This window comes from Saccopteryx leptura, chromosome 3, assembly GCF_036850995.1.
Source record: "Saccopteryx leptura isolate mSacLep1 chromosome 3, mSacLep1_pri_phased_curated, whole genome shotgun sequence".
In the NCBI taxonomy this organism is placed as follows: Eukaryota; Metazoa; Chordata; class Mammalia; order Chiroptera; family Emballonuridae; genus Saccopteryx; species Saccopteryx leptura.
Window position 1 is genome coordinate 139,570,987 of NC_089505.1, and position 24,964 is coordinate 139,595,950.

The window sequence follows — 24,964 nt, forward strand, 5'->3', positions numbered from 1 at the left end:
GAAGAGGAAGAAGAAAAAGAAAAATTCTTTCCTCAGTTTATCTCTCTCTCCTTGCATTTACTCTTAGCAACAAGAAGCCAGAATGCATGTTTAACACTTTGCTTGGAAATCTCCTCAGCTATCTGTTCAATATCATTGTATATGAGTTCTGTTTTCTATATAACTGTGGGACACAATTCTACAAAGCTTTCTGCCACTATGTAACAAGGAAACTCTTTCCTCAAATTTCCAATACTTGTTCCTCACTCACTTTTGAATCCTCACCACCAGCCACTTGAATGTCCATATTTCTACCACCAGTTTCTTCATGATGATTTAGGTATTCTGTAAGATGATGTTTGTTTCTATACCATGCTCCCCACTTCTATCTGAGTCCTTACTCACAGCGTTGTTAGCACTCATGTTTCTATTAACAAGCTGTTTAAGATGAGATAGCCTTTTTAATCATGTTTCTCAAAACTTTTCCAGTTTCTATCCATTGCCCAATTCTAAGTCTATTCCCACATTTTAAAGTTCTGGTTACTAAGTTCTGTTTTGTTCTAGTAAATCCTATCTTCTTATTACATATCGAGATGTTTTTCAGTATAGTAATAATTGCTTAGCTAATTGGTAGTGATTTGCTTTTTCTCATCTATTCATTATACAACACTTTATTAGGCTTCAGATATGCAATAGACCAGTGCCAGAGGGAATGGGATGCAAAGGTGTCCCATAGTCTAGAATGTAAGTTCCATGACCTCTCCTGGCTGGGAGCCAGGTGCCCAGCAGTCATTCAATATTGGACAATATTATCAGAAGTCTGTAGTTATGGATGTGGAGTATATTTCTGTATTAATTTAACAATGGTAGCTTCTGAGGAGCCATGTTTAGCCTTCAAGTATTGCCTGTGAGTTGAAGGCTGGGGTCCTTGTAATTCTTTTCCTTATGGCAGTTATTCCTCATAATGCCAAGGCTTAGTGATGATTATTTTTAGTAGTTCACAACAAAATAGTTACTTATACTTAGTATCAATATAATTTTGAATAATGATGCTGGAATGATACCTTTGTACCACAGTAGACAATGATTTTGGTCCCTATTAGTTTACTAACTTAGTGGGTTGAATGGTGGCTTCCCCTAGCATATGTCCGTTCACATCCTAACCCTAGAACCTGTTAATGGGACCATACTGAAAAGAAAAAGGGGTTTTTGCAGATGTAACTAAGTAATAATCTTGAGCTGAGATCATCTTGGATTATCTGGATTGACTTTAAATCCTATGAGAAATGTAGTTAGAAGAAAAGAAAGACACAGAGGAGAAGACTATGTGAAGATGGAGTCAGAGACTGGAGTGATGCAACCACAGGTCAGTGAATTCCTGCCGTTGGCAGAAGCTGGATGAGGCAAGGAAGGATTCTGCCCTAGAGCCTTGGGAGGGAATGCAGACCCAGTGATGACACCTTGACTTTGGACTTCTGACCTCCAAACCAGTGAAAGAATAAGTTTCTGTGGTTTTAAGCATCAAATTTGTGGTCATTTGGTAAAGCAGCCTTAGGAAACTAATATGCTAGTTTATGTCAATTATCTAATTAAAGATTCTGCTGTGTTGTTTTATTTCATAATAATTTGGCAAAGTCAGTATCTCCACTCTAGTTTTTATCCCCACCCAATGGAGCCATTGTTTGTTCTGTGGAGTTTGATGAAAATGGAAAGGTTAGTGCTTCTGTATTATTTTTGCCTACTATGGATGCCTCAGAAAATCCATACAGTGAACAAATATGAATTTTCTGAATAAAGTTGCCTTAACAAATAATCTAGAGATTCAAATGCTTGTCAGAAAAATGACACTGGTCCTGGGGGGATGTTCCTATGCAGGAGAAGTTCCATTTACAAAACCCACAAGCTGGCAAAATGGCTGGGTGAGGGAGCCAGGAGACCTTGCTATGGTCTTATCTATCTCTGGGCTACTTTCTCTCTGTGCCTCTGGTACCTCTTCCTATGCAGGTGTTAGGCAAATTCATTTCTAGAAACCTTTTAAACTGAACTATCCACCCAACCTAGAGTATGTCCGCTTCCCTTTATTCATTCTTCCTCACCCTTTTAGTTTCCTTGCTATCACCCATCACAATTGGCACTTATATGAATACTGGCTTGTATGTCTGCCACAATTCCAAGTTCAAGAAACATACTGCACCTGGCATACCGCTTGGCATACAATACGTATCACTAAAAATGTATAAAGCTCATAAAAATTAGGGGATATTTCAAAATGAATATGAAGTGACAAAAAAAGAAGCATTTGATTTTTTTTATTAAATAAGAACATCTGAAAAACAAACAAATCAAAGAAAGTTGTTCATTTTTAGAGAGGAGAGAGAGGGAGAGAGAGAGACCGAGAGAGAGAAGGGAGGAGGAGCTGGAAGCATCAACTCCCATATGTGCCTTGACCAGGCAAGCCCAGGGTTTCGAACCGGTGACCTCAGCATTTCCAGGTCGACCCTTTATCCACTGTGCCACCACAGGTCAGGCCAAAGAAAGTTGTTCAATTATGCAAATGAGATGCAAAACCAACTTTTATTTCATTGGTGAAAATGCACTATACAAAAGGCTGAAAGTACTGGAGTATCGGCACGTTCCCTGATCCCCTAATTTTTGTGAGCAGTGTATTAATAAATAAACAAATCCATGGGTGAACATTTTGAGTGGAGAACGAGAAAACATCTATTTACTTTGGGGTCGGAAACAGACTGTTCAAGGACACTATTTTTGTTGTGGTTACGTCAAAAGCCATTGAATTTTAAGACTGAAAGATAAGAGGTCATTTAGTCCAACCCCCAACTTGATGCGTAAGTGGCCTCTTCAGCCTTCCTGACAAGCATGACCAAAATGGTTGGCTGAAACACCCGTGGTTAAAGAAAACTCACTACCTCACTAATTCTGGGCTGTTTTGCATTCGCTTTCCTTTCCCACTTGTCCCACTCACTTCAGTCTTTATGGTAGCATTTTCCACACCCGATGGAGCAAAGGTGGGAGGAGCAGGGGTACCCAAACTCAGCCTCATTTAAGAGTCTTAGAACCACTGACTCAAGGTGGGCGCGCTGTAGCTGAGCTCGGTACAGTAGGGGCTCCGTCTTCCTGCTGGGTTTGCCTCTGCTTTCAGCCTCCCGGCACGCTGGGGGTCCTCCTTCCCAAGTTCCCTATCCTCCTCCCTCGGACGGGCCGCGGCCGCCTCGGGTCACCTGCGCGGCCGCCCTGGCAGTTCCGGATCCGCTTCCCCTCTCCAATTGGTTGTGGAGAGGGGGGCGCTGGCAGTCACCGTCCCTCCCTTCTCCCCTCTCCACGCGTTCTCCTACAGCTCCTCCTTCCCACACATTGGGCTACTCTCCTCTCTCCTGAGAGTTGCCTGGTCCCTTCGGCGAGGAGTTTGGAGCCGCCCCAGTGCAGAGTCCGTGCCAGTTGAGCGTGAGCCACGCAAGTGCCAGAGCCCCGGGGCCGCCGCCATCTCTGCGTTCCGTCTGTGTTGGACCCCGCAATCGAGGTGGGATTCGCTTCTCTCTCCTTCAACCGCCTAGTGCCACCTTCTCCGGCTCCGGGCAGCTGCAGGAACTGGGCGCTGGGGCGCGCGTGGGACCGGGAGTTCGGGGCAGTCTGGTGGCGCCAGCAGAGAAGCCAGCGCCCGGGGGGCAGCTGGAGGGGCGCCGGGGAGCTCTCGGTTTCCCCGGGGCTGGCAATCGGGAGGCCCTGCAGGCGAGGCGGGGGATCAGGGCGCACGGCTGAGAGTAGCCAGCCGAGCCTGGGCACACGTGCAGGCGCAACCGAATGGACGTGCCAATCGGCCAACTTCTTTTCCAGGTCTCCTTCTTACTTTGAAAACGGAAGGGATTGAGACGTAAATTAGGAAGTCTTGGGGCCCGGAGGAAAGATTTATTGGTTTGGATAACAAAACAAAACAAAACAGAACAAAAAATATGTTGTAGACCCGAGCCTCTGTTTTCCATCCGCTCTTGCTGTCCTCAAGCAAATTGAAAAAATAACTAGACCCAATCCCAACCAAAGCACTTATTTAAGGCAGTGCTTTTCAATCGCCTGTCCGCGGACCCATGCGAGTCTAGCAGAAGATAATCTTCATACAACATCAGGGTCAGTAACTCTTTCGCGGACCTCAGGAAATTTCTTGCGGACGGGCAATTGAAAACCACTGATGTAAAGAGATTTGTCGAGGTGAGAAAAAGAGATGCAACCAGGGAACTACTTAGGAAACCTCAGGTATGATGAAGCCATCTAAGACATTGGTTATTTTGGGAGCTGTTTCTAGGACTTGTGTTTACAAACAGAGGATGACACTGGCTTTTGTAAGCCTGTGGGAGTTCCTTATATTGAGGGGTTGTTTGGAGTGACCTCTGTTAATATTATTTTCATAAATATTAAAGCATATTGAAACAAAGACTCTTTAAGAGCTTTGGAATTGGAATCAGAATTTTGGTATGATTTGCCATGTGTTTGTGACACTGGGTAGCTTCACTTCTTTGGGCCTCAGTTTCATCATTTGTCAAATTAGAGAGTTGGATTAAGATTCCAAGAGCCTTTTAATAATATCTAAGATATTTCCCAACTTGAAAATGTATAATTCATGAACATGTTAGAGTCATAATTTCATAACATTCAAACATCACTAGATGCATAATTTCATGACATTGGTCTTGGCATTTTTGTTTATATGCATTCATGATTTATACTTTTAGGGTTTTTCAAATAAAAATTAAAGAGAAAACACTTATAAAAGGGTTAGAAATATATAGTTTACATGTAAATACTTATATAATCTTTCATGCTACCTTAAAAAATCATGTTCAACTTTAAACCAGTATTTGCAACCCTACATCAAAACATGGCGTTAGCATAGTACTTACTCTCTTTAACTATTGTACATTTGGAATGCATAAAAATTATTTTGGAGGAAAACAAAAATTTTACCTTTCCTTTCAATTACTGATCTTGAACGGTGTTTGTTACTTTTTAGCATAAAGTGTGTGCAGAATATTAAAAAAATGGTTTCAGCCTCTCTAAAATTAAGCTCAAGAGCAGAGATGCCAGCTCTAGTAATGCATTTTAGTTGCCTTGGAATGAATCCCAGAAAATAGCAAAGTTTAAACTGATAAACCAGAAATTAGGAATTCTCTCTCTCTTTCTCTCTCTCTCTCTCTCTCTCACACACACACACACACATACACACACACACACACACACACACGTTATTCAGGAAGTAAGTGCTATACAGTGTCATCAAACCATTTATTTCCTTTTGATTAAAAAAACAACAATGAACAACTATAGAATGTTAGAAGAGCTTTTGTTGTTATTTGTAATTCAAAGCTATTTAAGGCTTAGTCATCAGTCATTAGGATAGGTTTAAAGTGGTCTGGCTCTTTTTAGTGGCTTTGATCTAAAATAATGTGTTTCCAACCGCATGTGTGTTGTATGCAGTTTGGGAGACTGGAATGGATTTTTAAATACTGTTTTATGAACATATTTGGACTTATTCTCTGCCTTTTTGCTTTTGGACTGGAAGTATCATCAATCAATTGTTAAGGCATTTGTCTTCCCTCATATCCTCTGGCAAAGTAGATGATCAACTTCTTTGAAACAGATGCTCAGATAATTCAGTGAACTGTTGAATGAATACAGAGTAGTAGAATTCAAATATGCTGGCTTCCCGTTGGTTTCTTGAAAACAGCTGGAAACAGTGGATGGAGCTGGCTGCTCACAGTCCACAGCCAACTCATTCAGGGCTTAGAAGCATCATTACGGTTGGCAGAGGTTCTGTTCCTTTTTTGTAACATGGGGATTTTACTTTCATGAATTTTCCAAGAAAAATCATTCATGCCCATGCCTTCACACTTAGATCACAATTATATAATCAAATGTTTTATGTTTGTGAAGCATTATCTCAGGGGGTCTTGGAAGTAAAATAAAAATATCCAAAAAAAGAATTGTCTTGGCAGTTACTGTACTCCATATTTTCATACTTAGAGCCAAACACATATATAGTTCTGTGGAGTTAAAAATAAAGAAAATAGCTTATCATCTGCTTTAATTCATTTTCTTTTCTTTCTTTTTTTTTTAAGAGAGAGAGAGAGAGAGAGAGAGAGAGAGAGAGACAGGAATATAAAGGAAGAGAGAGAGATGAGAAGCATCTCGCAATTGTGGCACCTTAGTTGTTCATTGCTTTCCTATATGTGCCTTGACCATGGGGCTCCAGCTGAGCCAGTTGCCCCTTGCTCAGGCCAGTGACCTTGGGCTTCAAGCCAGTGACCTTTGGGCTCAAGCCAACAACCATGGGGTCATGTCTATGATGCCATGCTCAAGCCAGTGACCCTGTGCTCAAGCCAGATGAGCCTGTGCTCAAGCTGGCAACCTCAGGGTTTTGAACCTGGGTCCTCTGCATCCCAGGCTGATAACTCTATCCACTGCGCCACTGCCTGGTCAGGCTAGTCTGCTTTAATTCTTAAGATTTTATGTGATTTACAAATTTTTATTTTAATTAAACCTAGTACATATAATTTTTGGAGTTTCAATTTAAATTTGGTCTGCTTATAATTAGGAATATTCTTCTCAAATACTTTATAAAGTAGTGATATTATTTGTTGTCTTCTCACACACATGATCTTATTCAGTAAAATTTTTAAACACTAAACTATATCATCTATAGCAGGGGTAGTCAACCTTTTTATACCTACCGCCCACTTTTGTATCTCTGTTAGTAGTAAAATTTTCTAACTGCCCACCGGTTCCACAGTAATGGTGATTTATAAAGTAGGGAAGTAACTTTACTTTATAAAATTTATAAAGCAGAGTTACAGCAAGTTAAAGCATATAATACTTACCAAGTACTTTATGTTGGATTTTCACTAAGTTTGGCAGAATAAATCTTTATAAAACAACTTAACTATAGTTAAATCTTTTTATTTATACTTTGGTTGCTCCGCTACCGCCCACCATGAAAGCTGGAACGCCCACTAGTAGGCAGTAGGGACCAGGTTGACTACCACTGATCCATAGGAAAAAGTTACATAAAATAATGCACTGGTTGACAAGTAATATACCAGATAATTATGAGGCAAGTACCCCACTATTCAATATGTAAGTGGAAAAGCATTGCTAATACCCTAAAACCTCTTGCTTGCTTGTTGTTGTTGTTCTTCTTCTTTTCTTCTCCCCCCCCTCCCCCACTCCTCCTCCACACCTCCCCCCTTCCTCCTCTTCCTCCTCCTCCTCCTCCTCCTCCTCCTCCTCCTCTGCCTCCTCCTCCTCTGCCTCCTCCGCCTCCTCCTCTGCCTCCTCCTCCTCCTCCTTCTCCTCCTTCTCCTCCTCCTCCTCTGCCTCCTCCTCCTCCTCCTCTGCCTCCTCCTCCTCCTCCTCTGCCTCCTCCTCCTCCTTCTCTGCCTCCTCCTCCTTCTCCTCCTTCTCCTCCTCCTCCTCCTTCTCTTCCTCCTCCTCCTCCTCTGCCTCCTCCTCCTCCTCCTCCTTCTCCTCCTCCTCCTCCTTCTCCTCCTTCTCCTCCTCCTCCTCTGCCTCCTCCTCCTCCTCCTCTGCCTCCTCCGCCTCTGCCTCCTCCTCCTCCTCCTCCGCCTCCTCCTCCTCCTTCTTCTTTTTCTTCTTCTAGCAAGCCCTTTAACATTTCTTGTGGTATTGGTTTAGTGGTAACACACTCCTTTAGCTTTTTCTTGTCTGGGAAATTCTCTATTTCTCTTTCAATTTTAAATGTTAGCCTTGCTGGGTAAAGTAGTCATGGTTATAGGTATTTAATTTTCACCACTTTGAATATCTTATGCCAATCCCTTCTAGCATGAAATGTTTCTGTTGAGAAATCAGCTGATACCCTATGGGAGCTCCCTTGTAGATAACTAACTGCTTTTCTCTTACTGCTTTTAAGATTGTCTCTTTATCTTTAACCGTTGCCATTTAATTATGATATGTCTTGGTGTAGGCTTCTTGGGTCTATCTTGTTTGGGACTTTCTGCACTTTCTGGATTTGTCTGTATTTTTCCTTCACCAAGTTAAGGACATTTTGATCATTATTTCCTTAAATAGGTCTTCCATCCTTTGCTTGCTCTCTTCTGTTTCTTATACCCCTATAATGTGGTTGTTATTATGTTTCATGTTTTCCCAAAGGTCTTTTAAACTATCTTCATTATTTTTAATTTCTTTTCTTCTCTGATTGGATATTTTTTTTCTACCTTGTCTTCCAAATCGCAGATTTGATCCTCTGCTTTATCCATCCTACTGTTTATTCCTTCCTGTGTATTCTTTTTTTTTTTTTTTTCATTTTTCTGAAGCTGGAAACAGGGAGAGACAGTCAGACAGACTCCCGCATGCGCCCGACCGGGATCCACCCGGCACGCCCACCATGGGGCGACGCTCTGCCCACCAGGGGGCGATGCTCTGCCCATCCTGGGCGTCACCATGTTGCGACCAGAGCCACTCTAGCGCCTGAGGCAGAGGCCACAGAGCCATCCCCAGCGCCCGGGCCATCTTTGCTCCAATGGAGCCTTGGCTGCGGGAGGGGAAGAGAGAGACAGAGAGGAAAGTGCGGCGGAGGGGTGGAGAAGCAAATGGGCGCTTCTCCTGTGTGCCCTGGCCGGGAATCGAACCCGGGTCCTCCGCACGCTAGGCCGACGCTCCACCGCTGAGCCAACCGGCCAGGGCTCCTGTGTATTCTTGATGTCAGTTATTTCTTACTGGTCTGGTTGTGTGTTTTCTATGTTCTTTTTCAGCTGTTGAGCATTCTATAATCATTACTTTGAACTCTATATCTGATAAATTGCCTACCTCCATTTTCTTTAGCTCTTTTTCTGGAGATTTCTCCTGTTCTGTCATTTGGGGCCTCTCTCTTTGTTTCCTCGTTTTGGCTGTCTCTTTGCCTTTGTTTCTATGTATCTGAAAAATCTTCAATGACTCCCAGTCTTCTTGGGATGGCCTTATGTAGTACTGTATGACTTCTTATTTGTAATTTTTTCTGTCTCATATCTAGCAGAATATAAACCCCATGAAGGCAGATTTTTGTTATTGTTTTACTTACTATTGTATCCCTAGTATCTGGAATAAGATCTAGCCTATTCACAGTCATTTTTTTTAAAAAAATTTAATTTATTGATTTTAGTGAGAGAGGAAGGGGAGAGAGAGAGAGAGAGAGAGAGAGAGAGAGAGAGAGAGAGAAACAGGAACGTCAAGCTGTTTCTGTATGTGCCCTAACTGAGGATTGAATCAGCTAACTTTGTGCTCTGGGAAAATGCTCTAACCAGCCAAGGTATCTGACCAAGGTGATTCTCAGTAATTTTTTTGTTGGTTGAATGCTGTTGCTGACAGTGGCTATTGTTTGTTTATTTTTATTGCTGGATATATTTTATGCTACATCTATTGTTTACTGATTTTGAGTATGGATAATGGTGTCACCTCACTCTCTTCTTCCCTCCCTCTTTGCTGTAGCATGGTTCTGTCTTCATTCCTTTTTATGGCCAAGTAAAAATATTCCATTGTATGGATATACTACTTTTGTTTATTCATTCATCAGTTGATGGACTTTTGGGTAGTTTTTCACTTTTTGATTATTATGAATAATGTTTCTACTAACATTTGTGAACAAATTTTTGTGAGAATGTATATATCTCTCTTGGGTATATATGGAGTAGGTCATATGGTAACACTATGATTAACATCTGAAAATCTGCCAAATTGTTTTCCAAAATAGCTTTCATCATTTTACATTTCCACCAGCAATATACAAGGGTTCTAATTTCTTTGTATCCTTGTTAACACTCTTTGTTGTTTGTACTTTTGATTATAGCTGTCCTAGTGGCTGTGAAGTGGTTTCTCATTATGGTTTTGATTTGCCTTTCCTGATGACTAATGATGTTGAGCATCTTTTCATGTGCTTATTGGACATTTTATATCTTTTTTGGAGAAGTGTGCTTTGCCCATTTTTTTAATTGGGTTATCTGTCTTTCTTTTGTTGTGTTATAAGAGTTCTTTATGTACAGATAAAAATCCCTTGTAAGATATATATGATTTGCCAATATTTTCCCTGATTATATGGGTTACATTTTTATACTTTTGATGGTGTCCTTTGAAGCTCCTAAGTTTTTAATTGTAATAGAGTCCAATTTATCTATTTTTGTACTTATTTTTGGTGTCATATCTAAGAAATCATTACCTAATTCAAGGTCAGGAAGATTTATATAGCATACCTCATTTTATTGCATTTCACGTTACTGTACCATGAAAGAATGCAGTTACAGCATTCTTTACAAATTAAAGGTAAGCCCCTCCACCAGTGAAAATGAAGTATTTTTATTTTATAAAAAATTTATTTACTTATTTTTACATTTTTTAAAAACAAGTTTTTTTAATCATAGTTTATGTTTAATGTTATTTTGTATTAGTTTCAGTTGTATAGCATAGTAGTTAAACAGTCATATAGTTTATAAAGTGTTTTCTCGGATATTTCCAATAACCAACTGGCACCATACATAGTTATTACAACAGCATTGACTATATATTTTCTATGCCTTAATTATATTCCCATGACTCTTTTATAACTACCAATCAGTACTTCTCAATCCCTCCACCTTTCCTACCCAGTCCCCCGCCCCTTCTCCCTCTGGCAACCATCAGTCTCTGTTCTCTGTATCTGAGTCTGTTTGCTTTGTTTGTTCATTTATATTGTTCTTTAGATTCCACATATCAGTGAATCATATCGTATTTGTCCTTCACTGATTGACTTATTTCACTTAGCATAATACCTTCCAGGTCCATTTATGCTATTGCAGATGATAAGATTTTGTTCTTTTTGAAGTGTTGTTTAGCCCTGGCGGGATAGCTCAGTTGGTTAGAGTGTTGTCTGGATATGCCAAGGTTGCAGGTTCCATCCTTGGTTAGGAAACATACAAGAAGCGATCAAAAATGCACAGCTAAGTGGAACAGCAGATTGATGTTTCTCTCTCTCAAAAAATCAATAAACATATTTTAAAAAATATTTTTCTTTTTTTTTTTTTTTGGTATTTTTCTGAAGCTGGAAACGGGGACAGACAGACTCCCGCATGTGCCCGATCGGGATCCACCCGGCACGCCCACCAGGGGGCGACGCTCTGCCCACCAGGGGGCTTCGCTCTGCCACGACCAGAGCCACTCTAGCGCCTGGGGCAGAGGCCAAGGAGCCATCCCCAGTGCCCGGGCCATCTTTGCTCCAATGGAGCCTCGCTGTGGGAGGGGAAGAGAAAGAGAGGAAGGAGGGGGGGAGGGGTGGAGAAGCAGATGGGCGCCTCTCCTGTGCCCTGGTCAGGAATCGAACCTGGGACTTCTGCACGCCAGGCTGACGCTCTACCACTGAGCCAACCGGCAAGGGCCTAAAAAAATATTTTTTAATTAAGATATAGACATTTTTTTTTTTTAATACATAATGCTATTAGACACTTAATAGACTATAGTACAGTGTGAATATTACTTTTATATATATCAAGAACTGAAAAAAATTCATGTGACTTGTTTACTTCAGTGGTCTGGAACTGAACTGATAATATCTCCAAAATATGCCTCTACTTCTGTGTTTTACTTAAAAAAATTTATAGTTTTAGCTTCTAGTTTAGGTTTTACATGTGAATATCTACTTAACCCAGAACCATTTGTTGAAAAGATCATTCATTCCTTATAATTTTATTAACCAATGTCACCCCAAAATTCAATGTAAAAGATAAAAAAAGAAAAGGCCATTCTTTCTTCATATTTAGGCATCTTGTCAAAATCAGTTTGCGAAAAATGTAAGGTTTTATTTCTGGAATCTCAGTTCTAATCCATCGATCTATATTTTTATCCTTGTACCAGTACCACACTGTCTTGATTTCTGTAACTCTGAAGAAAGATTTGAAATTGGAAGTTGAATCTTTCAACTTTGTTCTCTTTCAATATTAATTTGTTATTCTCTTAAATATCCTTATGAATTTTAGAATAAACCTAAGTCTGCGTCGGCCTAGCGTGCGGAGGACCCGGGTTCGATTTCCGGCCAGGGCACACAGGAGAAGCGCCCATTTGCTTCTCCACCCCTCCGCCGCGCTTTCCTCTCTGTCTCTCTCTTCCCCTCCCGCAGCCAAGGCTCCATTGGAGCAAAGATGGCCCGGGTGCTGGGGATGGCTCCTTGGCCTCTGCCTCAGGCACTAGAGTGGCTCTGGTCGCAATATGGCGACGCCCAGCACGGGCAGAGCATCGCCCCATGGTGGGCGTGCCGGGTGGATCCCGGTCGGGCGCATGCGGGAGTCTGTCTGACTGTCTCTCCCTGTTTCCAGCTTCAGAAAAATGAAAACAAACAAACAAACAAACAAACAAAAAAACCCTAAGTCTGTACAAAGCATAGCTAAGATCTTGAAGGGATTACACTGAACTTGAAATCAATTTGGAGAGTATCATCATTTTAATAAAACCAAGTCCATGAATATGGGATATTTTTCTATTTCTATAGGTTTTCTTTAATTTCTTTAGTGATGTTTTAGACAGAGTATTCAATGTACAAATCTTGCATTTCTTTTGTTGAATTTATTACTAAGTATTTTATTCTTTCTGTTGCTACTGGAATTGAAATGATTTTTAAAATTTGTTTCCAATTGTTTATTGCTAGTGTGCAAAAATGCAAATGATTTTATATATTGTTTTTAACAACCTTGATGTACTTACTTATTATATTAATATATTATTTATTAGCTATAATAGATTTTTTGTAACTTCCTTAGTATTTTTTATATACAAGATCATGTCATCTGAGAATATAGATAGTTTTACTTCTTTTCAACCTATACAACTTTTATTTATTTTTCTTGCCTTATTGCCCTGGATAGAGTTTCTACTTCAATGCTGAGCAGGAAGTGAAAGTAAAGATATTTGGTCCTGATCTTAGCAGAGAAACATCCCATCTTTCACTATTACTTATGATTTTAGGTGTGGGTTAATCATATGTAGCTGTTATCAGGATGAGGAAGTTCTTTTTTTATTTCTAGTTTGTTTATATTATTAAATGGTGTTGGAATTTTTCAAATGCCTTTTCTATATAGATGATTATGTTTTTTTACTTTATTATGATTTATTGATTGATACATTGATTAATTTTTATATTCTAAACCAATGCAGCTGTATTTGGTCCACTAGTATTTTTGCATCTATATTCATGTAGTTATCATTTATTGTAATATCTTTATTTGGTAGAGGCTTAATGCTGGCCTAAGAATAGGTTGGGTAATATTTAAAATGCTTGGTTTTATATAGTTATATTTTCTGCCAGTAACCCTGCTGAATTTTAAAATTAAGCCAGCTTATAGAGATACTTTTGGACTTCCTACTTTTCTTATCATTTTTGAATAATGACAATTTTGTTTTTTCCTTTATAATCTTTAATTTGTTTTCCCCTTCTCTTACTGCATTGACTAAGACCTCAGGTATTATGTTGATCTTAAGTGCTTAGAAGGAGAATCACTTCACCATTGAGAATGATGTTTGCTTTGGGTTTGGTAAGATACCCTTAATCAGATTTAATAAGTTCCTTCTATTTCTAGCTTGCTAATAGTTTGGGGTTTTGGTCATGAATGGATGTTGAGTATTATCAAGTGCTGTTTTAATATTTGCTCATTTAATCAGATGCTTTTCTTCCTTCAACTTACTAATGAGGTGAATTATATTAATTGATTTTAAAAATATTGCCATAATAGTCCCCTGCCCCACTATCCTTACTATATAGCAGTCCTGCTCATACTATATGAGCTTTTTATGCATTGCAAAATTCCATGTGCTAATATATTGCTAAGGCTTTTAAGAAGTCTGTATTCATGTCTAAAGATTGGCTGTTATCTTCTTTTTTCACATTGTACTTGTTGCGTGTTGGTATTACGGTTATTAACTATAAATTTGAGTTGTCAAGTATTGAACTTTTTCTAGTCTCTGGAAGAGTTTTTTTGCTAGTTTAAAATTATTTGTTGCACTGTAAAAATCTTTGGTGAAACCAGATTTTTTACCATGTTGAATTTTTCCTTGGTTATATGACCATTCAACTTCTTTCCTCCCTCCCTCCCTCCCTCCCTCCCTCTCTCCCTCTCTCCCTCCCTCCCTCCCTCCTTCCCTCCATTCCTTCCTTTCTTCTTTCCTTTTTACTTCCCTCTCTCCCTCCCTCACCATCAGCTTTGGCAAATTGTATTTTTAAAGTATTTTTCCATTATATTAAAACTTTCAAAATTAATTGGCATAAAGTTGGTCCTGATTAATTCTGCACAAATGTTCCTCTTTCTTTGCTGATATTGGTTATCTGTGTCTTTTCTCTTTTGATCCTATCAGAATTTTATTAATTGTACTTGCCTTTCTTTTTTTTCAAACTATAAGAGAAAGTTTATTTAGAAAATCACAGAGATAGAAGTGATCATAGAAGAAATGGGTTCAGGAAACAAGTTACAGAAGCAAAAGAAGGGGTTCTTGAAGCTCAGCAGAGAGATAGGTAAAGGTAACATGCCTGAAGGAATAGGGAAGGATGGGAGAGGCACCTGCATGCTTTAAGAGGAAGAGTACTTACTTATCTTTCAGGTTTTTTTAAATTCATTTTAGAGAGGAGAGAGAAAGGGAGAAAGAGAGACAGAGAGACAGAGAGGGAGAGAGAGGAGATAGAGACAGAGAGAGAAGGTGGGGAGGAGCTGGAAGCATCAACTCCCATATGTGCCTTGACCAGGCAAGCCCAGGGTTTCAAACCGGTGACCTCAGGTCGACGCTTTATCCACTGCGCCACCACAGGTCAGGCTTACTTATCTTTCAAAACACAATTTTATATTTTTTGATTTTTACTTTTGTATGTTTGTTTTTTATTAATTTCAACTTTTATCTTTATTTTCTCCATTAAATTTTTTTTTTTCTGTTCTAGTCTAACATCTTAAAATAAATGATAGCTCATTAATTTTCAGCCTTCGTTTTTGGACTATTATTTTTCTATGACTTTGAATTTCTTTTTTTTATTCAGTGAGAGGAGGGGAAGCAGAGAGACCAATTCCCTCATGAGGCCCACCCGGGATCCATCTGGCAAGCCTACTAGGGGGTGATGCTCTGCCCATCTGGGGTGTTTGCTCAGTTGCTCAGCAACCAAGCTCTTTTTAGCCAGGCGAGGCCATGGAGCCATCCTCAGTGCTGGGAGCCAACTTGTTTGAATTGAGCCATGGCTGCAGGAGGGGAAGAGAGAGAGAGAGAGAGAGAGAGAGAGAGAGAGAGAGAGAGAAAGCAAAGCAAGAGTGGGAGGGGTGGAGAAGCAGATGGGTTCTTTTCTGTGTGCCCTGACTGGGAATCGAACCTGAGACATTCACACGCTGGATGGACGCTTTACCACTGAGCCAACCAGCCAGGATGACTTTGAATTTCCATTTAAGGACGCCTTAACCTGCATGAAATAAAATTTGAGGTGCTTTTTTTTTTACTATCATCAGTTTAAAATATATTTTTCTTATCTTTTTTGTCTAGTGGTTTGTTCAAAAGATTTTTTTATAATGTTATAACATATGGCATTTGTGCAGTTATATTTTTGCTATTTATTTCTGCCTTAAAAACTGTGGTTAGAGAATGTGGTCTGATATCATTCCTTTGGTTTTTTTTGTAACATGCTTTATGTCTTTTTGTATGGTCAATTTTTATAAATACATCATTGGTACTTGAAAATAAAGTTTAATTTGCAATTTTAGGAAGCAGAGCTCAATGCATGTTAAATCTGTTAATGTCATTCCAATGTCACTTGTTATTGTTATTCTCATATCATATATCCTCATGTATTTTGTATCTATTGTTTTGCTTATTCTATTCAACCATTAAGACAGTGTGTTAAAATCTTCTACCATCTATGTGGATTTCTGCTTTTTTGCTTGTAGTACTCTCAATTTTTACCTTATATATTTTGAAGCTACATTATAATGTTATTTTGAGGTTATGTTATAATTTATATACACATTTGAAATATATTTCTACCAATTTGAAGCTTTTCTGTTGATTTGAAACTTTCATCAATTGGAGTGACTCTCTCGAGTCACTATGTTTCTGCTTCTGTAGGATTTTATTGGGGAGATACTATTTTAAAATGCATATTTATATATTTATCAATCTTTTAAAATAGTTTGAGTTAGGGTTATCTTCATACTTCTTATTGATTTCAACACAAAAATCAAGTATATCTACACTGTAACCCTTGAATCTGATGTGCCAAGCTTAAAGATGTGATCAATCTCATAATATTTTCAAATAAGTTTTAGTAAGTATAAGGAATATCACAGCCCTGGCTGGTTGGCTCAGTGGATAGAGCACTGGCTTGGCATGTGGAAGTCTTGGGTTTGATTCTCAGTCTGGGCACACAGGAGAAACACCCATCCGCTTCTTTACCCTTCCCCTTCTCCTTTCTCTTTATCTCTGTCTTTCTCTCCCACAGCCAAGGCTCCAATGGCTTTAGGCGACCCCTGTGTTTTGGTCGTTCGACCCCCGCCGGGGTCGCGACCCACAGGTTGAGAACTGCTGCTCTATGGCCTCTGTCTTAGGTGTTAGAATGACTCCGGTTGCAATGGAACAATGCCCCTGATGGGCAGAGCATCGCCCCCTGGTGGGCATGCTAGTTGGATCCCAGTTGGGCGCCAACAGTTGTGGGAGTCTTATCTCTCTGCCTTCCTACTTCTCACCTCAGAAAAATACAAATATATAAATATATATAATGTTTCTGATACATCAGAGACAGAAATGCTGGCTATATAGTAAAAATCATTGTCAAATTTAAGTGTCATAAAGTTAGAAGTTTAAAATCTTTTTTAAAATTGTGAACACTTAATATGTTTAAAGTAGGCTGTGGGAAATTTGGGAGGGATATTGATTCTCACTGAATTTAAGTCAGCAAGTCACTTATTCGTCCATAAAATTAGTAGGCTAGATTCTTCTTACTATACAATTTTATGGTACTAAATAAAGTCTACCCAAAAGAGAAAACAGTCCACTTTCAGTTAGTGTGAAAGAGCATTTGCTTGGTCATTGAAATGTTTATTTAATTCACTCATGGGTTACAGTTGTGGCTCTGTTTAGCATAGCATGGAAACTTGCTGAGTACAGAGCAGAGATGTGTGGAGCCACCACCTAGTGTGCTCTAGATCAGTGGTCCCCAACCTTTTTTGGGCCACGGACCGCTTTAATGTCAGAAAATATTTTCATGGACCAGCCTTTAGGATGGGACGGATAAATGTATCATGTGACTGAGACAAGCGTCAAGAGTGAGTCTTAGATGAATGTAACAGAGGGAATCTGGTCATTTTTTAAAAATAAAACATTGTTCAGACTTAAATATAAATAAAACAGAAATAATGTAAGTTATTTATTCTTTTTCTGCAGACTGGTACCAAATGGCCCATGAACTGGTACCGGTCTGCGGCCCAGAGGTTGGGGACCACTGCTCTAAATGATCTTGAAGGGGAGAATCATACATTTGAGAACTAGTTGAAAAAAAATTTGTGTTACTCTATGGACCTATTAAATCAGGCTAGAATACTGTGGACTAGCAAATGAAAATGACCCGCTGGAGACCCTTAAGGGGCATTGTGGTATTAATATTACTTTTCAAGTTTTTGCCAATTAGTGGGGGAAATCTAGAAATCATATAGACTTATAAACATGTATACATATATGTATAATAATGAATGAAAAAGAGAGAGAAAGAGGACGGGAGGGAATACAAGTGGAGAGAGAGGGAAGAAGTCTTATATGATACATATAGTATGTCAAAATTATAAGAGATAACACCTTATTAATATAACAGCAACTATAATTCTTGGGAGCTTATTCTGAGGGAGGGAAGGAAGGAAGGGGAAAGGAGGGAGAGAGAGAGAGAGAGAGAGAGAGAGAGAGAGATTAAAAGAGGGAGAGACTCTATTTCTGGAACAGTAATGTTTATAAAGTTTATGAGAAGGTATAAGTGTTTATCTGTTTGTACTGGATAAAAGCTAAAGATTTCAGCCAAATAGAGATCTTAAGAGCTACTATAATGGTATTATAATAGGCTTTAAAAATGTGAACTCATGTTTAAGAACAGCTGTTGCCAAATATCTATTTTGTGAAGGCATAGGACAATTTAGTTTTTCTCAGAATTATATTTTCTCATTTTACTTTAAATAGCAGCTGTTAGTTGGGTGTCTAAACCGATGAAAATTAAGAAACTGTAAACATGAGACAATCGAACAATTAGATTTTTGTATGCAAAAACAAAACTTATGAACCAAACTTGTCAGTGTTTAGGAGATGAAAGAGAAAATAAATTACAAACACACAGAGACAAACACACACATATAGTAAACAGAGAAAGTGTATTGACACATTCATAATAGGCTCCCAAGAATTATAGTTACTATTATATTATTAAGATGTTATCTCTTACAATTTTGACATATTTATTATATTAGACTTACTAAAGGAGGCAGCTGGGTGTTTCTGTAGGGACCTGAGTGTCTTACAACAACACTGTTAGTCACAGGTTTGATTTGGGGTAGAAAATGATTTTGCACAGAACAAATATAAAAATATTCTTTTTATAAAAACCAGTCTTCTGGACAAGTGGCTTCTTAGTATTTTGATTCCAAATATGCAAAGAAGTTCTCACACAGAGAGTTTCTATTGTGTTGTATTGATATACTTTGACTAATCTTGAATCTTATTTATAAGACTTACAAATATGCTTCATATCATCCCCATTCATCAAAGGGACAATGAAATCTCCACTCATCTTTAAGATCTGTTATGATTTCCCCAAACTAGAATTATTCTCTCTGATTTCTCCTAATTACCACTCTTTCCAGTTCGTTGTGATTCTTTAAATCTGGATATTGTGGATTTTTTATGACAAACCACTGCTTTTGTACTGTTCAGAAAGAAAAAACTCTGCCTCATTAACTATTTTACAATGCTTTCTCATCATTAGAAATTTTTTATGCCTACCGAGAGATTACTTTTAGAGTTATTCTTTTTTAAAATTTTATTTAGAAAATTAAATTTAATAGGTTGACATTGATCAATAAGAGTACATAAATTTCAGGTGAAAGTTTCTATAGTATTTGAACTGTTGATTATGTTGTATACCCATCACCCAAAGTTAAATTATTTGCTTTCACCTTATATTTGTCCCTCTTTACACCCTTACCTCACTCCTGCAAATCTCAAGTTACCCTCCCCCTTGTAACCACTTCACTTTTATCTATGTCTATGAGTCTCAGTTTTATATCCCACTTATGTGTGAAATCATACAGTTCTTAGCTTTCTCTGATTTACTTATTTCACTCAGTTTAATGTTTTCAAGGTCCATCCATGTTGTTGTAAGTGTCACTGTCATCATTTCTTATGTCTGAGTACTATTCCATCATATATATGTACCACATTTTCTTTATCCAATCCTCTATTGAGGGATACTTTGGTTGTTTCCATGTTTTGGCCCCTGATGAACATAGGGTGCATGTGTCTTTATGAACCAATGTTTTCAAATTTTTTGGGTAGATACCCAGCAGAGGGATTGCTGGGTTATATGGTAGTTCTTTTCTTAGTTTTTTTGAGGAACCACTATACTTTCTTCCCTAATGGTTGTACTAATTTGCATTCCCACCAGCAGTGAATGAGAGTTCCTTTTTCTCCACAGCCTCTCCAATACTTGTTATTATCTGTCTTGTTGATAATAGCTGATCTAACAAGTGTAAGGTGGTATCTCATTATAGTTTTGATTTGCATTTCTTGAATAGCTAGTGAAGATGAGCATTTTTTTCATATATCTGTTGGCCATTTGTATGTCCTCTTGGGAGAGTGTTTGGTCAGGTCTTCTCCCCATTTTATAATTGGATTGTTTGGTTGTTTGTTGCTGAGCTTTTTGAGTATTTTATACTTCTTGGATATTAACCCCTTAACAGAGCTATTGTTTACAAATATCTCCCATTTAGTTGGCTGCCTATTTTTTTTTTTTTTTTGTATTTTTCTGAAGCTGGAAACGGGGAGAGACAGTCAGACAGACTCCCGCATGCGCCCGACCGGGATCCACCTGGCACGCCCACCAGGGGGCGATGCTCTGCCCACAAGGAGGTGATGCTCTGCCCACCAGGAGGCGATGCTCTGCCCACCAGGGGGTGATGCTCTGCCGCGACCAGAGCCACTCTAGCGCCTGGGGCAGAGGTCAAGGAGCCATCCCCAGCGCCTGGGCCATCTTTGCTCCAGTGGAGCCTTGGCTGCGGGAGGGGAAGAGAGAGACAGAGAGGAAGGAGGGGGTGGGGGATGGAGAAGCAAATGGGCGCTTCTCCTATGTGCCCTGGCCGGGAATCGAACCCGGGTCCCCCACACGCCAGGCCGGCGCTCTACCGCTGAGCCAACCGGCCAGGGCCTGCCTATTTGTTTTATTGTCATTTTCTTCTGCTGTGCAGGTTTTTTAGTTTGGTATAGTCCTATTCATTTATTTTTGTCTTTACTTCCTTTGCCTTTGAGGTCAAATTTATAAATTGTTCTCTATGGCCAAGGCCCATGAGTTTAGTACCTATGTTTTCTTCTATGTAATGTATTATTTCAGATCTTATGTTTAGGTGTTTGATCCATTTTGAATTAAATTTTGTGCAGTGGGACAAGGTGTAGTCAAGTTTCATTCTTTTGCATGTATCTTTCCAATTTTCCCAGCACCATTTATTGAAGAGGCTATCTTTTCTCCATTGTGTGTTTTTGGTTTCTTTGTTGAAGATGATTTGTCCTATATATGTGGTTTTATTTCTGGGCTCTTGATTCTGTTCCATTGGTGTGTATGTCTGTATTTCTGCCAATACCATGCTATTTTGATTATCGCGGCTCTATAGTATAATTTGAAGTCAGGTAGTGTGATACCTCTGGTTTTATTCTTTTTCATCAGGATTACTTAGGCTTTTTGAAGTATTTTGTGATTTCATACCAACCTGGTGATTTTTTGTTCTATTTCTTTAAACAATGACATTGAGAGTTTGATGGGAATTGTGTTAAATTTGTATTTTGCTTTTGGTAATATGGCCATTTTAACCATGTTGATTCGTCCAATCCACAAACATGGACTATTTTTTAATTTTATTGTGTCTTTTTAAATTTCTTTCAATAATGCTTTGTAGTTTTCAGTATATAGATCCTTCACATCCTTTGTTGAGTTTATTCCTAGGTATTTTTTTTTTTTTTGCAATTGTAAAAGAAATATTTTTTTGAGTTCATTTTTCGAAGTTTCATCTTGGCATATAAGAAAGCAATAGACTTGTATGTTGACTTTGTATCCTGTAAATTTACTGTTTTGGTTTATTGTTTCTAATAGTTTTTTTGGTGCAGTTTTTGGTGTTTTCTACATACAGGATCATGTCATCTGATAAAAGTGATACATTTACTTCTTTTTTTTTTGATGTAGATGCCTTTTATTTCTTTCTTTTGCCTGATTGCTCTAGTTAAATCTTCCAGAACTATGTTAAATAAGAGTGGAGAGTGTGGGCAGCCTTGTCCTGTTTCTGATTTTAGGAGAAAAACTTTCATTTTTTCACCATTTAGTATGATATTAGCTGATGATTTGTCATACATGGCCTTTATTATGTTGAAGTACTTTTCTTCTATTCCATTTTTTTGGTGTTTTAAACATAACAGAATGTTGTATTTTATCAAATGCTCTTTCTGCATTTATTAATAGGATCATATGATTTTTGTTCTTTGTTTTGATGTGGTAGATTACGTTGATTGATTTCTGTATATTGAACCATCCTTGTGCTCCTGGAATGAATCCCACTTGATCATGGTGTATTATTTTTTAATGTGTTGTGGTATTTAATTTGCTAGTATTTTGTTTAGAATTTTTGCATCTATATTCACTAGTGATATTGGTCTGTAGTTTTCTTTTTTTGTGCTATCCTTGCAGGTTTTGGTATGATGGTTCTGTTGGCCTCATAAAATGTGTTAGCAAGTATTGCTTCTTCTTCTATGTATTTTTTGGAAGGCTTTGAGAAGGATAGGTACCAAATCTTCTTTCAATGTTTAATAGAATTCACTGGTGTAGCCATCTGGTCCTGGACTTTTGTTTTGTGGAGATTTTTGATATTTATTTCCATTTCCTCTCTGCTTATAGGTCTATTTAGGTTTTCCACTTCTTCATGATCAGTCCAGGAAGATTGTATAGTTCTAGAAATTTATCCATTTTCTGTAGATTTTTGAATTTGGTGGCAATAATCTTTCAGAATATTTTACTACAATTCTTTGTATATCTATGATATCTGTGGTAATTTCTCTTCTTTTTTTTCAGATTTTGTTTATATGAGTCCTTACTCTTTTTTCCTTAGTGAGTCTAGTGAGTGGTTTGTTGATTTTATTGATCTTATCAAAGAGCCAGCTCTCTGTTTTATTAATTTTTTCTATAGTTTTTTGTTCTTTATTTCATTTAGTTCTCTAATTATTATTATTTCCTTTCTTCTGCTGACTTTGGATTGCTTTTGTTCTTCCTTTTCTAGTTCCTTAAGGTATGATATTAGGTTTTTTACTTGGGATTTCTCTTGTTTCTTAAGATAAGCCTATAATGATATAAACTTCCCACTTATTACTTCTTTTGCAGTATTCCAGAAATTTTGATATTGTGTTGTCATTTTATTTGTCTGTATATATCTTTTAATCTCTGCTTTTATTTCTTCTTTGACCCAGTCATTTTTCAAAGTATGTTGTTTAATTTTCATGTTTTTTGTGGGTTTTTTTATTTCCTTTTTTAGGGTTGAATTCTAATTTCAAAGACTTATAGTGAGAAAATAGCTTGGTATAATTTCAGTTTTCCTGAATTTGTTGATGTTAATTTTGTGGTCCAACATATGGTCTATCCTTAAGAATGTTCTATGCACACTGCAGAAGAATGTATAATCTGACCTTTTGCGATATAATGTCCTATAAATGTCTATTATGTTTATTTGGTCCAGTGTGTTGTTTAAGGCTGATATTTCTTTATTAATTTTGTGTTTGAATGATCTATCTAAAGCTGTCAATGGTGTGTTGAAATCTCCAGGTATGATTAAATTTTTGTCTGCTTCTATTTTTAGATCAGTTAGTAGATGTCTTATATATTTTGGTGCTCCCTGGTTTGGTGCATGTATATTAAGAAGTGTTATGTCTTTTTGATATAATGTTTCCTTTATCATTATGAAATGTCCATCTTTGTCTCTGGTTAACTTTATAGCCTTAAAGTCAGCATTGTCTGATATAAATATGGCTACATTTTCTTTTCTTTTCTTTCTTTCTTTTTCTTTTTTTGTGTGTGACAGAAACAGAGAAAGACAGAGAGAGAGACAGATAGGGACAGGCAGACCAGAAGGGAGAGAGATGAGAAGCATCAATTCTTCATTGCGGCATCTTAGTTTCTCATTGATTGCTTTCTCATATGTGCCTTGACCAGGGGGTCACAGCAGATCGAGTGACCCCTTGCTCAAGCCAGCAACCTTGGGCTCAAGCAGGTGAGCCCCACTCAAACCAGATGAGCCTGTGGTCAAGCTGGCAACCTCGGGGTTTCTAACCTGGGTCCTCTGCATCCCAGTCCAATGCTCTTTCCACTGTACCACCTCCTGGTTAGGCTACATCTGCTTTTCTTAGGATATTATTTGCTTGGATAATTGTTTTCTAACCTTTCACTTTGAATCTACTTTTGTCCTTGCAGCATAGATGTGTCTCTTGAAGGCCGCACATGGTTTTGTTTTGTTTTTTTATGATTCAGTCTGCTACTCTGTGCCTCTTATTGGTGAGTTCAGTCCATTTACATTTAGTGTAATTATTGACACTTGAGGATTTCCTATAGCCATGATGGCGAACCTATAACACGCGTGTCCGCACTGACACGCGTAGCCATTTTCAATGACATGCGGCCACATACCAGGGAAGTATGGGGCCGCATGCCGGGAAGGACGTTTCATCCTTGACTCCTGCACAGCCAGGTGCAGTAGCCGAGGATAAAACATTTGCTGTAGTGTAGATATTCTGTGCCGGAGGTCTGTAGGCCAAAACAACAGAACTCCTGCACAGAGCATCTAGTTCTGGGACTTCCGGTTAGGCCGTTAGGGGATCTTTGACCTCACTTCTGGCCAGCGGAGCAGGGAGCAGTGGAATGCCGCCAGGGACGCATCTCTGGGGGCCCTGTGATCGCCATTACCAGCAACCACATAACCACAGCAACCATCATCCAATCTACTGTTCTGGGGTGTCGTGGATTTCTAATTGACCATCATTACTGAGATAAGTGAGGGGGAGGCTGGGAGAGGCAAGGGCCTGTGCTATGGGTGCCGTTTCCCGCCATTAGAAATAGCGGCCATCTTAATTTACATAAGATGCAATTTGCAGAATTTCAAGACAGCATCTGGGCTCAGGTGTTTGTCGACTTGAGGTCAAAGCTTGAGAATCTGGAAAGGTGCCGCTTGGAGAATCAAGAGGAGTGCCACTAGGAACAGGAAATTTGGAGTGCCTGGAACCGATTACCAGACACTTTTAGCACCCTGAAAAACATAACCATGGCTTTACTCACAATTTTTCCCTCTATGTACTTTTGTGAGACCTTATTCTCAGCATTAAATAATATCAAAACCAACATAAGAAACAGATTGACAGATGAAGTTAGTAGCGCTTGCTTGGGATTGAAGTGTACAAAATACCGACCTTCAATTGAAGATTTAGCCAATGAAATTCAGCAACAAAAAAGTCACTAATAGGCAGGTTAGTTAAAGAATTTCCCCCTCCCCCTCACTTATCTTAGTTCACGGCACCCCACACAAGTTAAATAATATCAAGACCAACAAAATAAACGGACTGACAGATGAACAAAGAAGTCACTAAGCAGGTAAGTTAAATAATTAGTTTTTGGTTTATTAAATACAGTTATATATTTACAATTATACATTTTTGTTATTTAAACTATAAATATCGT

The 24,964-nt window shown here is 38.6% G+C and overlaps 1 protein-coding gene across 2 annotated transcripts in view; it reads left to right on the top strand.

The window, feature by feature from the left end:
* The first annotated feature begins 3,257 nt into the window (after nucleotides 1-3,257).
* Nucleotides 3,258-24,964, top strand: part of LEPR (leptin receptor) — a 117,584-nt gene continuing 95,877 nt past the window's right edge. The window contains exon 1 of one of the 2 annotated variants that reach the window (XM_066376491.1): nucleotides 3,258-3,517. The gene's annotated coding sequence lies outside the window, so the exon portion shown is untranslated. The remainder of the gene's footprint in view (nucleotides 3,518-24,964) is intronic. The other variant, XM_066376492.1, reaches the window with a different exon arrangement.